This window comes from Nerophis lumbriciformis, linkage group LG14 (assembly GCF_033978685.3).
Source record: "Nerophis lumbriciformis linkage group LG14, RoL_Nlum_v2.1, whole genome shotgun sequence".
In the NCBI taxonomy this organism is placed as follows: Eukaryota; Metazoa; Chordata; class Actinopteri; order Syngnathiformes; family Syngnathidae; genus Nerophis; species Nerophis lumbriciformis.
The window spans coordinates 10,321,662-10,338,823 of record NC_084561.2 but is presented as its reverse complement, the minus strand read 5'-3'; the positions used below and the strand labels follow the sequence as shown (position 1 = coordinate 10,338,823).

General features: G+C 32.6%; 1 long non-coding RNA gene across 1 annotated transcript in view; it reads left to right on the top strand.

The window, feature by feature from the left end:
• LOC133616811 (uncharacterized) overlaps positions 1-15,826 on the top strand; it is a 25,006-nt gene extending 9,180 nt beyond the window's left edge. The window contains exons 2-3 of the long non-coding RNA XR_009816909.1: positions 15,401-15,522; positions 15,622-15,826. This is a non-coding gene — a long non-coding RNA (uncharacterized lncRNA). The remainder of the gene's footprint in view (positions 1-15,400; positions 15,523-15,621) is intronic.
• Positions 15,827-17,162: the final 1,336 nt, after the last annotated feature.

Sequence of the window (17,162 nt, the reverse complement as noted above, 5' to 3'; positions counted from 1 at the left end):
TTACACACTAAATTTTTCTGCACTGATTTTTTTTACACTGAATTTTTCTGCACTGACTTTTATTACACTGAATTTTTACACACTGAATATTTCTGCACAGAATTTGTTCTACACTGAATTTTTACACACCAAATTTTTCTGCACTGAATTTTTACACACTGATTTTTTCATACACTAATATTTCTTAACTGAATTTAGTGCACTTATTTTTTTACACTGAATTATTACACACTATATTTCTGCACTGAATTTTTTCACATTTTTACACACAGAATTTTTCTGCACATAATGTTTTACACTGAATTTTTAGACTGCATTTTTCTGCACTGCATTTTTACACACTGATTTTTTATACACTAATATTTCTTAACTTAATTTAGTGCACTTATTTTTTACACTGAATTATTACACACTATATTTCTGCACAGAATTTTTTTACACAAACTTTTTACACACAAAATTTTTCTGCACTGATTTTTTTTACACTGAATTTTTCTGCACTGACTTTTATTACACTGAATTTTTACACACTGAATTTTTCTGCACAGAATTTGTTTTACACAGAATTTTTACACACTGCATTTTTCTGCACTGAATTTTTACACACTGATTTTTTTTATACACTAATATTTCTTAACTGAATTTAGTGGACTTATTTTTTTACACTGAATTATTACACACTATATTTCTGCAGGAAATTTTTTTACACATTTTTACACAGTAAATTTTTCTGCACTGAATTTTTTTTACACATTTTTACACACTAAATTTTTCTGAACTGAATTGTTTTACACTGATTTTTATAGATTCATATTTCTTAACTGAATTTAGTGCACTTATTTTTTACACTGAATTATTACACACTATATTTCTGCACAGAATTTTTTCCCACAAACCTTTTACACACTAAATTTGTCTGCACTGATTTTTTTTACACTGAATTTTTCTGCACTGACTTTTATTACACTGAATTATTACACACTATATTTCTGCACAGAACATTTTACACAAAATTGTTACACTAAATATTTCTGCACTGAATGTTTTTCCACAACATTTTTACACACTGAAGTTTTCTGCACAGAATTTGTTTTACACTCAATTTTTACACACATATTTTCTGCACTGAATTTTTACACACTGATTTTTTATACACTAATATTTTTTAACTGAATTTAGTGCACTTATTTTTTACACTGAATTATTACACACTGTATTTCTGCACAGATTTTTTTCACACAAACTTTTTACACACAAAATTTTTCTTAGCTGATTTATTTTACACTGAATGTTTCTGCACTGACTTTTATTACACTGAATTTGTACACACTGATTTTTTACACACTGATTTTTTATACACTAATATTTCTAAACTGAATTTAGTGCACTTATTTTTTTACATTGAATTATTACACACTATATTTCTGCACAGAATTTTTTTACACAAACTTTTTACACACTAAATTTTTCTGCGCTGATTTTTTTTTACGCTGAATTTTTACACACTAAATTTTTCTGCACAGAATTTGTTTTACACTGAATTTTTACACACTGAATATTTCTGCACAGATTTTGTTCTACACTGAATTTTTACACACAAAATTTTTCTGCACTGAATTTTTACACACTGATTTTTTTATACAGTAATATTTCTTAACTGAATTTAGTGCGCTTATTTTTTACACTGAATTATTACACACTATATTTCTGCACTGAATTTTTACACAAACTATTTAGACAAACATTTTCTGCACTGAATTTTTTCACATTTTTACACACAGAATTTTTCTGCACATAATGTTTTACACTGAATTTTTAGACTGCATTTTTCTGCACTGCATTTTTACACACTGATTTTTTATACACTAATATTTCTTAACTTAATTTAGTGCACTTATTTTTTACACTGAATTATTACACACTATATTTCTGCACAGAAGTTTTTTACACAAACTTTTTACACACAAAATTTTTCTGCACTGATTTTTTTTACACTGAATTTTTCTGCACTGACTTTTATTACACTGAATTTTTACACACTGGATTTTTCTGCACAGAATTTGTTTTACACTGAATTTTTACACACTGCATTTTTCTGCACTGAATTTTTACACACTGATTTTTTTTTATACACTAATATTTCTTAACTGAATTTAGTGGACTTATTTTTTTACACTGAATTATTACACACTATATTTCTGCAGGAATTTTTTTTACACATTTTTACACAGTAAATTTTTCTGCACTGATTTTTTTTACACAACATTTTTACACACTAAATTTTTCTGAACTGAATTTTTTTACACTGATTTTTATAGATTCATATTTCTTAACTGAATTTAGTGCACTTATTTTTTACACTGAATTATTACACACTATATTTCTGCACAGAATTTTTTTCCACAAACTTTTTACGCACTAAATTTGTCTGCACTGATTTTTTTTACACTGAATTTTTCTGCACTGACTTTTATTACACAGAATTATTACACACTATATTTCTGCACAGAACATTTTACACAAAATTTTTACACTAAATATTTCTGCACTGAATTTTTTTACACAACATTTTTACACACTAAATTTTTCTGCACATATGTTTTACACTGAATTTTTACACACTGCATTTTTCTGCACTGAATTTTTACACACTGATTTTTGTATACACAAATATTTCTTAAATGAATTTAGTGCACTTATTTTTTTACACTGAATTATTACACACTATATTTCTGCAGAAAAAATTTTTACACAATTTTTACACACTAAATTTTTCTGTACTGATTTTTTTTTTACACTGAATTTTTCTGCACTGACTTTTATTACACTGAATTTTTACTGCACAGAATTTGTTTTACACTCAATTTTTACACTGAATTTTTCTGCACTGAATTTTTACACACTGATATTTTATACACTAATATTTCTTAACTGAATTTAGTGCACTTATTTTTTACACTGAATTATTCCAGACTATATTTCTGCACAGAATGTTTTTACACAAACTTTTTACACACAAAATTTTTCTGCACTGATTTTTTTTACACTGAATTTTTCTGCACTGACTTTTATTACACTGAATTTTTACACACTTATTTTTTATACACTAAATTTTTCAGCGCTGATTTTTTTTTTACGCTGAATTTTTACACACTGAATTTTTACACACTGAATTTTTCTGCACAGAATTAGTTTTACTCTGAATTTTTACACACTGAATTTTTATACACTAATATTTCTTAACTGAATTTAGCGCACTTATTTTTTACACTGAATTATTACACACTATATTTCTCCACAGAATTTTTTCACACAAACTTTTTACACACTAAATTTTTCTGTGCTGATTTTTATTACACTGAATTTTTACACACTGAATTTTTACACACCGAATTTTTCTCCACAGAATTAGTTTTACTCTGAATTTTTACACACTAAATTTTTATACACTAATATTTCTTAACTGAATTTAGCGCACTTTTTTTTACACTGAATTATTACACACTATATTTCTCCACATAATTTTTTTACACAAACTTTTTACACTAAATTTTTCTGCACGATTTTTTACACTGAATTATTACACACTATATTTCTGCACAGAATTTTTTCACACAAACTTTTTACACACAAAATTTTTCTGCGCTGATTTTTTTTACACTGAATTTTTCTGCACTGACTTTTATTACACTGCATTTTTACACACTGATTTTTTATACACTAATATTTATAAACTGAATTTAGTGCACTTATTTTTCACATTGAATTATTACACACTATATTTCTGCACATAATTTTTTTACACAAACTTTTTACACACTAAATTTTTCTGCGCTGATTTTTTTTTACGCTGAATTTTTACACACTGAATTTTTACACACTGAATTTCTCTGCACAGAATTAGTTTTACTCTGAATTTTTACACACTGAATTTTTATACACTAATATTTCTTAACTGAATTTAACGCACTTATTTTTTACACTGAATTATTACACACTATATTTCTGCACAGAATTTTTTTACACAAACTTTTTACACACTAAATTTTTCTGCGCTGATTTTTTTTTTACGCTGAATTTTTCTGAACTGACTTTTATTACACTGAATTTTTACACACTGAATTTTTACACACTGAATTTTTCTGCACAAAATTGGTTTTACTCTGAATTTTTACACACTGAATTTTTATACACTAATATTTCTTAACTGAATTTAACGCACTTATTTTTTACACTGAATTATTACACACTATATTTCTCCACAGAATTTTTTCACACAAACTTTTTACACTAAATTTTTCTGCACGATTTTTTACACTGAATTTTTACACTGAAATTTTCCGCACTGAATTTTTTACACTGAATTTTTATACACTGAATTCTTCTGCTCTGATTTTTTTTTTTACACTGAATTTCTTTACACTGATTTTTTTTTTTACACACTTGCTATTAAAACACTGTATTTTACCAAACTGAATTTTTAAAAACACAAACGTTGCTCACCAATGAAATCGTGAAAAAATCCAGTTCACAAATTCAGTTCACAAATTCAGTGTCCAAAACAAGCGTTGGTAATAAAGACTCAACTTAACCTCCATGCAAAACATTGCAACTTTTGCAGCAACATTTTAGAAAAAGATACCGTGAATTCAGGCATTTTAGGCCGCCACATTACAAAAAAAAATCCTGTAGTGGCCATACTTTGTGGAAATTCACCTAGCTGTTTGATTTCCTGTCCAAATGCGTAGAGTAGCAGGAATATGATAATATGACAGACTTGGCCTGCAGCTCCAACACAGTTATGTATATACAGTATGTATACAGTTCAGCAGTGTTAGTATCTGAGGTTGGACAGACGTTAAGTCAGCAGCAACGTGCGCTAATAGAGGCTGAGCAAACACCTCCTGCACATAAACACGTGTAATCAAACGCACAGACTGCTGAAGAGGGTAGAATGGATGAAGCGTGAGATAAAAGAGTCTTTGAGCAACTACAACAACAACAAAAAACAGCATTGAGGACTAAAGTAAAAAAAAAAAAAAAAAGCTGATTATGAGATTTTAGCCTGAGGAATGTGTTTATTAATTTGTGTCTAAACAGCGCTTTGTTTGAACATCAACACTTCCTGTTTTGCTCGTGACAGCATCGCCTTCATCACCCTGCCAGGCCCGGAGGCCTCACTCAGTCAGGTAAAGCCGGGACCCGAGTCCTGACCAGAAGTGAGGATGAGGAGGTCCGGACGAAGACGGCCCGAACGACACGCCTCGAAAGTGCTGATGGGTATTTTGGCACAGTTTTCTTTTTGCTGAAACGCGTGCTTTAAAACGCTGTGTCGGCCTCTCGCTCAGCAAAAAAAACAAAACACACACTTGGCCCCGCAATGTGTGCCCAAGTGCCGGAAAAGACAGTGAGCAGTACTTTATACTTCATACCGTATTACAAATACAGTCTGGTGTGCCGTGGGAGATTATCTCATTTCACCTATTTGGGTTCAAACTATTTTTTGCAAACCAGTAATTTGCTGTTGGGTGTCGGTGCGGTCTAGAGCTTGGCAGAGTAACCGTGTAATACTCTTCCATATCAGTAGGTGGCAGCAGGTAGCTAATTGTTTCGTAGATGTCGGAAACAGCGGGAGGTAGCGTTCAGGTAAAAAGGTATCTAACGCTTAAACCAAAAATAAACAAAAGGTGAGTGCCCCTAAGAAAAGGCATTGAAGCTTAGGGAAGGCTATGCAGAACGAAACTAAAACTGAACTGGCTACAAAGTAAACAAAAACAGAATGCTGGACGACAGCAAAGACTTACTGCGGATGTACATCCGAACATGACATGACAATCAACAATGTCCCCACAGAGAAGGATAAAAACAACTGAAATATTCTTGATTGCTAAAACAAAGTATCGTATTTTCCGGACTATAAGTCGCAGTTTTTTTTCATAGTTTGGCCGGGGGTGCGATTTATACTCAGGAGCGACTTATGTGTGAAATTATTAACACATTACCGTAAAATATCAAATAATATTATTAAGCGCATTCACGTAAGAGACTAGACGTATAAGATTTCATGGGATTTAGCGATTAGGAGTGACAGATTGTTTGGTAAACGTATAGCATGTTCTATATGTTATAGTTATTTGAATGACTCTTACCATAATATGTTACATTAACATACCAGGCACGTTCTCAGTTGGTTATTTATGCCTCATATAACGTACACTTATTCAGCCTGTTGTTCACTATTTTTTATTTATTTTAAATTGCCTTTCAAATGTCTATTCTTGGTGTTGGGTTTTATCAAATAAATTTCCCCCAAAAAATGCGATTTATACTCCAGTGCGACTTATATATGTTTTTTTCCTTCTTTATTATTAGGGATGTCCGATAATGGCTTTTTTGCCGATATCCGATATTCCGATATTGTCCAACTCTTAATTACCGATACCGATACCAACCGATATAAACAGTCGTGGAATCAACACATTATTACGCCTAATTTGGACAACCAGGTATGGTGACGATAAGGTCTTTTTTTTTTTAAATTGATGAAATAAAATAAGATAAATAAATTAAAAACACTTTCTTGAAAAAAAAAAAAAAAAGATATATAATGTAGGAACCAGAATATTAATAACAGAAAGAAACAACCCTTTTGTGTGAATGGGGAAGGGAGGTTTTTTGGGTTGGTGCACTAATTGTAAGTGTATCTTGTGTTTTTTTATGTTGATTTAATAAAAAAAAACAAAAAAAACAACAACAACTAAAAAAACCGATACCGATATTAAAAAAAACAATACCGATCATTTCCGGTATTACATTTTAAAGCATTTATTATCGGACATCTCTATTTATTATGCATTTTCGGCCGGTGCGACTTATACTCCGAAAAATACGGTATATGGATATATTTTTTCATATGATTGCGAATTCAAGCAGGTGGTTCTTTTTACATGCAAATGATATATTACACTATAGATCGTTACTATCTTAAGTGTATTGATTATTACAGTATTTTAGCATGGAATCAATATTTGAATAATTTAATAGTACATGCATTTTTTTGCTGTGTTTCCATACTTTGTAGTAAATTAGTGTTCTGTCTTAAAAGGCCTTAATGGCCACATGTGTGGACAGCACCTTTTAGCTCTTATTTCCAAAATTGTGTACACTACTGAATTGGGGTCTTATGGCCGCTTATGTGGACACTTATACTGCCATCTGGTGGTGTCAGAAGAGTATAACATACAATGGAATTTGAAAAAAAAAAAGTGTAAAAATAAGAATTAGCATGTCACTAAACGTGAAGTACACATTTGTGTACTTATGGACTAAGTACATCATATCAAAAGATGATTCTTAGTTTTTATTCTAATTAGGGTCCACTAAGCCCAAATAGCAAAGAGAAATAAAAAATAGCATGTAAACAAACAGCTTGGGCCTTAAGAGGTTAAGTATTTTGAAAAATGTGACATTCAACCAATGCAGCAGCAACATTTAGCGGCCATTCATTCGTCGTGGTTCTGGTGTCGCAGACCTTCCCCCCAACCAGGCGTCCACTTCACCGCCTGGCTTACGGAAATCCCAGAAATCCCAAGCCGGGGAATCTCCCCGTGGTTAATGATGTCAGCGGCTGATCCGCGCTTGTCTGCCGCGCCACCGATCCAATCCCCAACACTTCCACGTGCGCGCCGTGATAAGTCCCACCATGCCTTTCAGCTGACCCTCCTTGGCCGCTATTCTTTGAGTATAGGCGCGCCTGACAAGGGATGCGGACGCCGCGCTAACGTCTGAAAGGTTCCTAGGAAGCTAAAGAAGGAGCTATGAAGGAGAGAAGCTCACCTTACTCAAGCATCTCAAAGAAGATGTCCGCTTAACAATATCAATCCTTTTCTTGCAGGATGTGAAGGGAGGAGAAAACTCCATCTCATTATTAAATGCATTATTCAATCAAATACAATCCTTAATCACAAGTGCCTCAAAGGGATTCACAAACCACGACATCCCCTGATCTGAACCCACATCCAGGCAAGGAAAAACTCCAAAAACCTGAACAAGGAAATAAGAAAAAGTGTTATTTATATCCCATAAAATGTGACTTTTGTGCTTCAACCTGCTCATTTTTTAATGTTGACAGTAGGCTTGTACGGTGTACCGGTACTAATAAAGTACCACGGTACTAATTCAATAAAAAATGTTACTACGGTCAAGCCTGTGTTAGCGGCAACCCGTCGATGGCAATCACTTGCAGATAGCGGCCACAAATGTAGTGTTATACCAGCAGGTGCAAGACATTGATACAACGTTGATTATACATACATGTCCTTTAACATTGACTTTGAAACGACATTGCAAAACAGTTGTATTTGTGAATTCAGACGACGTTGATGTCTAGCGTTGGATCCACGTTGTTGGTTGGGAAATGACCAAATTTCAACGTCACAACCTGACATTGAATAAACGTCATCAAAAAGCATGTTGTTTCAACGTTGTATTTTTGTGTTGTAGAATATTGGTTGGGAAATGACCAAAATTCAATGGTCAAATGGATGGATGGATATATATATATATATATATATATATATATATATATATATATATATATATATATATATATATATAGTCTGGGTTACTGTGGTTTATCCGTTATATAGTGCTCAATACCGGGGTAGAGCAGAATATAGGTTAGGTCAGGAAAAATCACATATTTTATATTTTATATTATCCCTACAAGCCTGTTTCGCAGGTTTCCCTGCTCTTCAGACCTAACGTGTGTGCGTGTATATATATATATATATATATATATATATATATATATATATATATATATATATATATATATATATGTATGTATGTATGTATGTATGTATGTGTGTGTGTGTGTGTGTATATGTATGTATGTATGTGTATATATATATATATATATATATATATATGTATATATATATATATGTGTGTGTGTGTGTATATGTATGTATGTATGTATGTGTATATATATATATATATATATATATAAATATAAAATGTGTATATATATAAATATAATGTGTATATATAATGTGTATATACCCTGTATATATGTAATGTATCTATATATATATATATATATATATATATATATATATATATATATATAATGTATCTATATATATGTATATTTATTATATAATGTATCTATATATATGTATATATATAATGTATCAATATATGTGTATGTATGTATAAGTGTATATATATATATATTATATTGTATCTATATGTATATTATATTGTATCTATATGTATATGTATATATATTATACAATGTATCTATATATATGTGTATGTATGTATATGTAAATATATATATATATATATATATAATGTGTATATATATAATGTATCTATATATATGTATATATATCATATAATGTATCTATACACATGTATCTATATATATATGTATATATATAATGTATCTATATATGAGTATGTATGTATATGTGTATATATATGTATTATAATGTATCTATATGTATATGTATATATATTATACAATGTATCTATATATATGTGTATGTATTTATATGTATATATATGTATCTATATATATATGTGTATGTATGTATATGTATGTGTATATATATGTATCTATATATATATATAATGTGTCTATATGTATATATATTATATAATGTATCTACATATGTGTATGTATGTGTATGTATATATATGTATATGTATGTATATATATTATATAATGTATCTACATATGTGTATGTATGTGTATGTATATATATGTATATGTATCTATATATATAATGTATCTATATGTATATTATATAATGTATCTATATTTGTATGTGTATGTATGTGTATATATATGTATATATGTATGTACGTATGTATGTATATATATGTATATGTGTATATATGTATGTACGTATGTATGTATATATATGTATATGTGTATGTATATATGTATATATATGTATATGTGTATATATATGTAAATATATATATCTATATCTATATATATATATATATATATATATATATATATGTATATATATGTAAATATATATATGTGTGTATATATGTGTATATATGTATATATATATATATATATATATATATATATATATATATATTAGTGTGTGTGTGTGTGTATGTTCAAGTTCGTAGATGGAAGTTCCACTGTACCAGGAAATAATGACAAAACCCAGAAGGGAATTTTCTAGGTGTTTATTGAATACTAAATAAACAATAAAACATAGCAAAAATGTAAAAAAAAGAAAAAAAGACCAAAATATCTGGTAAAGTATGACTTTTAGGCAGAATTGATCATATCAAACTTCTTTCTCTGTCCGTCTTGGTCACACAGGCTCCTTTTGTGAGCAAACCCCCACTCTGCACTCTGCTTTGTACCACGGCCTCATCTTCCTGCAGCTGCTGTAACGCGTACATCGCTGCAAAACACACACGCTCCAACAATTCCAAAGTAGTCGCTTTTTTAAAGAATTACCGTCATTTAAATCTCCCTGCCCAAATATTTGAAAAGCCTACTCATATTTGTACTTTTTTACCAGAGAAGTGAGAGAGCGAGAGAGAGAGAGAGAGAGAGAGAGAGAGAGAGGGCAGTGAATAAATAATTGATGAGTAAATTTCCAACACGTCCTCCCTGATGAGCCACCTGTCAGTCAGGTGCAGCCGGCCTGCTCCATGCTATGAGGGCTAACCCTTCTTGCACCTGCAGTATTGCAGTATTCCAGTATTGCAGTATTGCACCTGCACACATGAAAGCAAAGGCAGTAAAGAAGCAGACGAGTAAGAAGCGGGATTCCGAGGTGGGAAGCGGCGAAAAGCTCTCGGGGGAAAAAGTTGCTGACTGTGTGATTTGTGTGAATGTGTGAAGCAGCTTTATGATGTACTTCCTGCCTTTCATAACTCTCAAGTCATGTTCATCTTTCTGCGAGTGGATGGAAGACGGGTCATCCCTGACGCCAAATGGGTCTCACTGATGAAAATGTAAAGTGACAAGTGCATGCTGGGAAATATCCATTTATTTCGCCATGCTTTCAAACGCTTACTTTTGTGTCGTTGAGTTATTAACTGACAATATTTACAGGACATCTACGTACTTAATGATCCATCATTCGGCCTTTATGTGATGTGACATCTGTTTAGGGAAAAACTGATTGGTTTTTGGTGCAGAATGTGCAAAGTTTCCACGCCGGGGAGTCCCATCGTGCCAAGCAGAAGTCCGAGCTTGAAAATCCTGTAAACCAAAACAAAGGGGATCAAATTAAATTTATTTATTTAGAAGGAAAAACAAACTGTGGAGGAAGATGTGGCCAGCGCTGCCTGCAGGAGCAAAGGTCACCGCCTCTGTCCATGGTGCTGAGGACAGAGCACCGTCAGACGGGGGCCGTGGCAGTGCTGATGACGAGACACAGCTGGCAGGTGATTAGATTTCACAGGTGGTACGTGTTAATCTAATCATCTGTTGTCGTTAACAGTAAGCGGCCGAGAGCAGGAGGGGAGAGAGGATACAGACGTGACTGAAAAGTCACGTTCTGGGGGAGACAGACTTTTGATAAAACCTATGTACATTAAAACCTTTGTTAAGAACTGCACGCTTGGCTCTTGTGCTGTGTCTACAGTGGAACTGCTAGGAAGCAACTTCCACACAAATCCTTATGAAATATTATATCATTTTGTCAAATGTATTATTGTTATTGCCGCCCTCCTTATAGGCAGATTTGGCCCCGAAATCTGTAGGCGGCCCCCATTTTGCCTGAATAAGCACTTGTAAAATGTCAATAAATGATCAATCAATCAATGTCCTTTATTTAACCAAGTAAAGACTCATTGGGATTAAAATGTCTTTTTCAAGAGCGACCTGACATGACAGAGCGCTTCATAGAAATTTTACCGCAAACACATTTCTAGCCCCTTCCTGCTCCATCACCGATAAAGGCAGCGAAAGTGTTTATGTATTGATAATGTCAAAATGCGTTATTTTGCGCAAACAATTTTTAATTAACAATTATTTTGAGCAATTTCTTCCCCACAAATTAGTTTTTAGTCTGAAACCTTTTCACATAAATAAAGTGTAAATTATTTAGTAGATTTTTTATTTAAGAATTTTAATTATATAAAAACAACTTTTGCAGTTTAGATTATATTTATGTATGTATATATGTATATGATTGTATTTATATATACATATATATATAAATGTGTGTGTGTGTGTGTGTGTGTGTGTGTGTGTGTGTATAATGTGAATGTATATAGATATATATGTATATATATATATTATATGTATATATTATATGTATATATATATATATATATATATATATATATATATTATATGTATATATGTATATATATATATATATATATGTATATATGTATATATATATATATATATATATATATATATATATATATATATATATATATGCATTTATGGTAAGAATAGTAGTGATACTAATACTATATATATATCCATCCATCCATTTTCTACCGCTTATTCCCTTTTGGGGTCGCGGGGGGCGCATATTTTGTTGATATATATATATATATATATATATATATATATATATATATATATATATATGCATTTATGGTAAGAATAGTAGTGATACTAATATATATATATATATATATATATATATATATATATATATATATATATATATATATGTGTGTATATATATATATATATATGTGTGTGTATATGTATATATATATGTAAATACTTTGTTGATATATATATATATATATATATATATATCAAAAAAATGTTTAAAAAAAAAGTACTGTATATATACATATTTGTTTACATACATAATATATATATATATATATATATATATATATATATATATATATACAAATATTTTTCTGATATATGTGTGTATGTATATATATATATATATATATATATATATATATATATATATATATATACATTTCCAAGCATGTGAGAGGCAGTCCTGAGAAGAAATGGATGGTATTCATTGAACTAAAGAAATAAGTCATCAGTCTGCACCGGACTAAATAATTTTAAGATAATATCTAAACAGCGGACATTTATCCATGAAAATATAGAGAAACTGCTTTGCCTTTCAAGGTAAATACTGTACATTATTGTGACATGAATTCATAAAACTACTGCAGTTGTTCCTACTACACCTTGTTGTATTGTTGTTCATATTAAATGTGTTTTTGTAAAAGTTGCTTTTTCTCTTTCAAAGGCATGTCACATGTTAAAATGGTGCTTTCAATGGGAAATTTGAGATGCAAGCTGGCTCCACTATACAAAAGTATTTGGTCACCTGCCTTTACTCACATTTTAACTTGAAGTGCCATCCCATGGAATTGTCCAAAATGTTTTGGCATCCTGGGGCATCTAAAGTTCCTTTCACTGGAACTAAGGGGCCAAGCCCAACTCCTGAAAAACCAACCCCACACCATAATTCCTCCTCCACCAAATTTCACATTCGGCACAGTGCGGTCCAAAATGTAGCGTTCTCCTGGCAACCTCCAAACCCAGACTGGTCCATCAGATTGCCAGATGGAAAAGCGTGACTCATCACTCCAGAGAAGGCGTATCCACTGCTCTAGAGTCCAGTGGCAACGTGCTTTACACCACTGCATCCCACGCTTTGCATTGGACTTGGTGATGTATGGCTTAAATCAGTGGTTCTTAACCTGGGTTCGATCGAACCCTAGGGGTTTGGTGAGTCGGGCTCAGGGGTTCGGCGGAGGTCGAGACACACCCGACTCATCATGTAAATAAAAATTTCTCCCTATCGGCGTATTTCGGATACGGCAACAGCAGAAGTCAGACTGATTTGCAGGTGTGTAATTTGTTGTGAGTTTATGCACTGTGTTGGTTTTGTTCTTTGAACAAGGTGATGTTCATGCACGGTTCATTTTGTGCACCAGTAAAAAAACATGGTAACACTTTAGTATGGGGACCATAATCACCATTAATTAGTTGCTTATTAACATGCAAATTAGTAACATATTGGATTTTAACTAGTCATTATTAAGTACGTATTAATGCCTTATTCGGCATGGCCTTATTATAAGCCTAACCCTCTAACCCTGGCCCTAACCCTCTGACCCTAACCCTTACCAAATAACTCTAAATTAAGTCTTTGTTACTTAGAATATGTTCCCCTACGTGTCCAAATAACTCTAAATTAAGTCTTTGTTACTTAGAATATGTTCTCCTAGTGTCCAAATAACTCTAAATTAAGTCTTTGTTACTTAGAATATGTTCTCCTAGTGTCCAAATAACTCTAAATTAAGTCTTTGTTACTTAGAATATGTTCCCCTAGTGTCCAAAAAACTCTAAATTAAGTCTTTGTTACTTAGAATATGTTCTCCTAGTGTCCAAATAACTCTAAATTAAGTCTTTGTTACTTAGAATATGTTCTCCTAGTGTCCAAATAACTCTAAATTAAGTCTTTGTTACTTAGAATATGTTCCCCTAGTGTCCAAAAAACTCTAAATTAAGTCTTTGTTACTTAGAACATGCAATACCAATGATTGTCACACACACACACGAAATTATTCTCTCCATTTGACCCATCACCCTTGATCACCCCCTGGGAGGTGAGGGGAGCAGTGGGCAGCAGCGGTGGCCGCGCTCGGGAATCATTTTTGGTGATTTAACCCCCAAGTCCAACCCTTGATGCTGAGTGCCAAGCAGGGAGGTAATGGGTCCCATTTGTATAGTCTTTGGTATGACTCGGCCGGGGTTTGAACTCACAACCTACCGATCTCAGGGCGGACACTTTTTTGAAGTCTTTGTTACTTAGAATATGTTCCCCTAGTGTCCAAAAAACTCTAAATTAAGTCTTTGTTACTTAGAATATGTTCCCCTAGTGTCCAAAAAACTCTAAATTAAGTCTTTGTTACTTAGAATATGTTCCCCTAGTGTCCAAAAAACTCTAAATTAAGTCTTTGTTACTTAGAATATGTTCCCCATACTAAAGTGTTACCAAAAACATATAACTTTGTCTTCAAAATAATATTTTTCACTAAAGAAGGGTTCGGTGAATGCGCATATGAAACCGGTGGGGTTTGGTACCTCCAACAAGGTTAAGAACCACTGTCTTAGATGCTGCTGCTCGGCCATGGAAACCCATTCCATGAAGCTCTCTGCGTACCGTACGTGGGCTAATTGGAAGGTCACATGAAGTTTGGAGCTCTGTAGCAACCGACTGTGCAGAAAGTCTTTGCACTATGCACTTCAGCATCCGCTGACCCCTCTCTGTCAGTTTACGTCGCCTACCACTTGGTGGCTGAGTTGCTGTTGTTCCCAAACTCTTCACTTTTCTTATAATAAAGTTGACTTTGGAATATTTAGGAGCGAGGAAATTCCACGACTGGATTTGTTGCACAGGTGGGCATCCTATGACAGTTCCACGCTGGCCTAAGTGCTTGATTTGATACACCGGGCCAAGTGATTAGGACACCCGATTCTCATCATTTGGATGGGTGGCCAAATACTTTTGGCAATATAGTGTAAGTTGAGGTGCGACTGTAATGTCAATATTCTATATTCCTGAGGGAAAAAAGGAACATGCTTTTTTTTTTTTGGTCTTTCCGTTGAAATCTTGGCAGTGTCCTGTAAGCCGTGAGGAGTCTTCTTGATCCCGGGGAAGCCGTTTGAAGGTCTCAGTGGCTCTGACAGGAAGACACGCTCCACTCGCCGGTTGCTGGCCTGAATCCCTCGGCTTTGGGCCTCTCCGACCGTCCTTTACGCCCGTTTTTGATCCAGGGAGGAGAGTTGCACTGATCTGACTCTGCTCCCTCATCCCAAACACTCTCAGCGTGGAACACAAAATCCTTACACTCTTTGCTGCAAGCTTCCTGTGTGTGCGTGTGTGTGTGCGTGTGTGTGTAAGTGTGTGTGTGTGTGCGTGTGTGTGTGTGAGGAGACAGGACATTGACTTGGTCAGGATGCGGCTGGACCGTGCAGACAGGAACCTCACCCTCATTGATACATTTTCTCACAGTGCAGACCCAGAAGGAAGCGGTGCGGGCCGACACAGGAAGGAGACGCCGCGCTTCCGATATCGGGGATATCGGGGACGGGAGTGGAGTCATTGATCAGGTGGACGATCAATCAGGAAAGCGCTGAGCAGCTCCATGTAAAAATAGTACCTGGTGGTCCTCGTGAGGGTCCGACTGGAGTCCCAGGAAGGGCATCAGAACCTCAAAGATGTTTTGTTTTGTTTCGTTTTTAACCACAACCATTGTTGTCAATAATTGATAATCATTGATTGGATGTCAGTTGATCAAATATTGGATCACTGCTTCTATTTTCGTGCTCCTGGTTAAACAAAAAAATCTAATTATTGTTATGGTACATAAAACTGAAAGGAATTCTTCTAATGCGATACCTGGAATTAAGGGAAAAGTTGGAATTTTTGGGATGTATGTGAAGATTTGTATTATCCTTTATAATAATGTATATTATTGAATTATCCTGTAATAATAGTGGATATTTGTTTGTATTATCCTATAATAAAAGTGGATATTATGTGTATTATCCTATAATAATAGTGTATAGTATGTGTAATATCCTGTAATAATAGTGTATATTATTTGTATTATCCTGTAATAATAATGTATATTTGTATTATCCTGTAATAATGTATATTATTTGTATTACCCTGTAATAATAATGTATATTTGTATTATCCTGTAATAATGTATATTATTTGTATTATCCTGTAATAATAGTGTAAAGTATGTGTATTATCCTATAATAATAGTGTATAATATTTGTATTATCTTGTAATAAAAGTATATATTATTTGTATTATCCTGTAATAAAAGTGTGTATTATTTGTATTATCCTATAATAATAGTGTATATTAATTGTATTATCCTGTAATAATGTATATTAATTGTATTATCCTGTAATAATAGTGTATATTATTTGTAGTATCCTGTAATAATAGTGTATAGTATGTGTATTATCCTGTAATAATGTATAGTATGTGTATTATCCTGTAATAATTGTGTATATTATTTGTATTACCCTGTAATAATAATGTATATTTGTATTTTCCTGTAATAATAGTGTATGTTATTTGTATTATCCTGTAACAATAGTGTATAGTATGTGTATTATCCTGTAATAAAAGTGTATATTA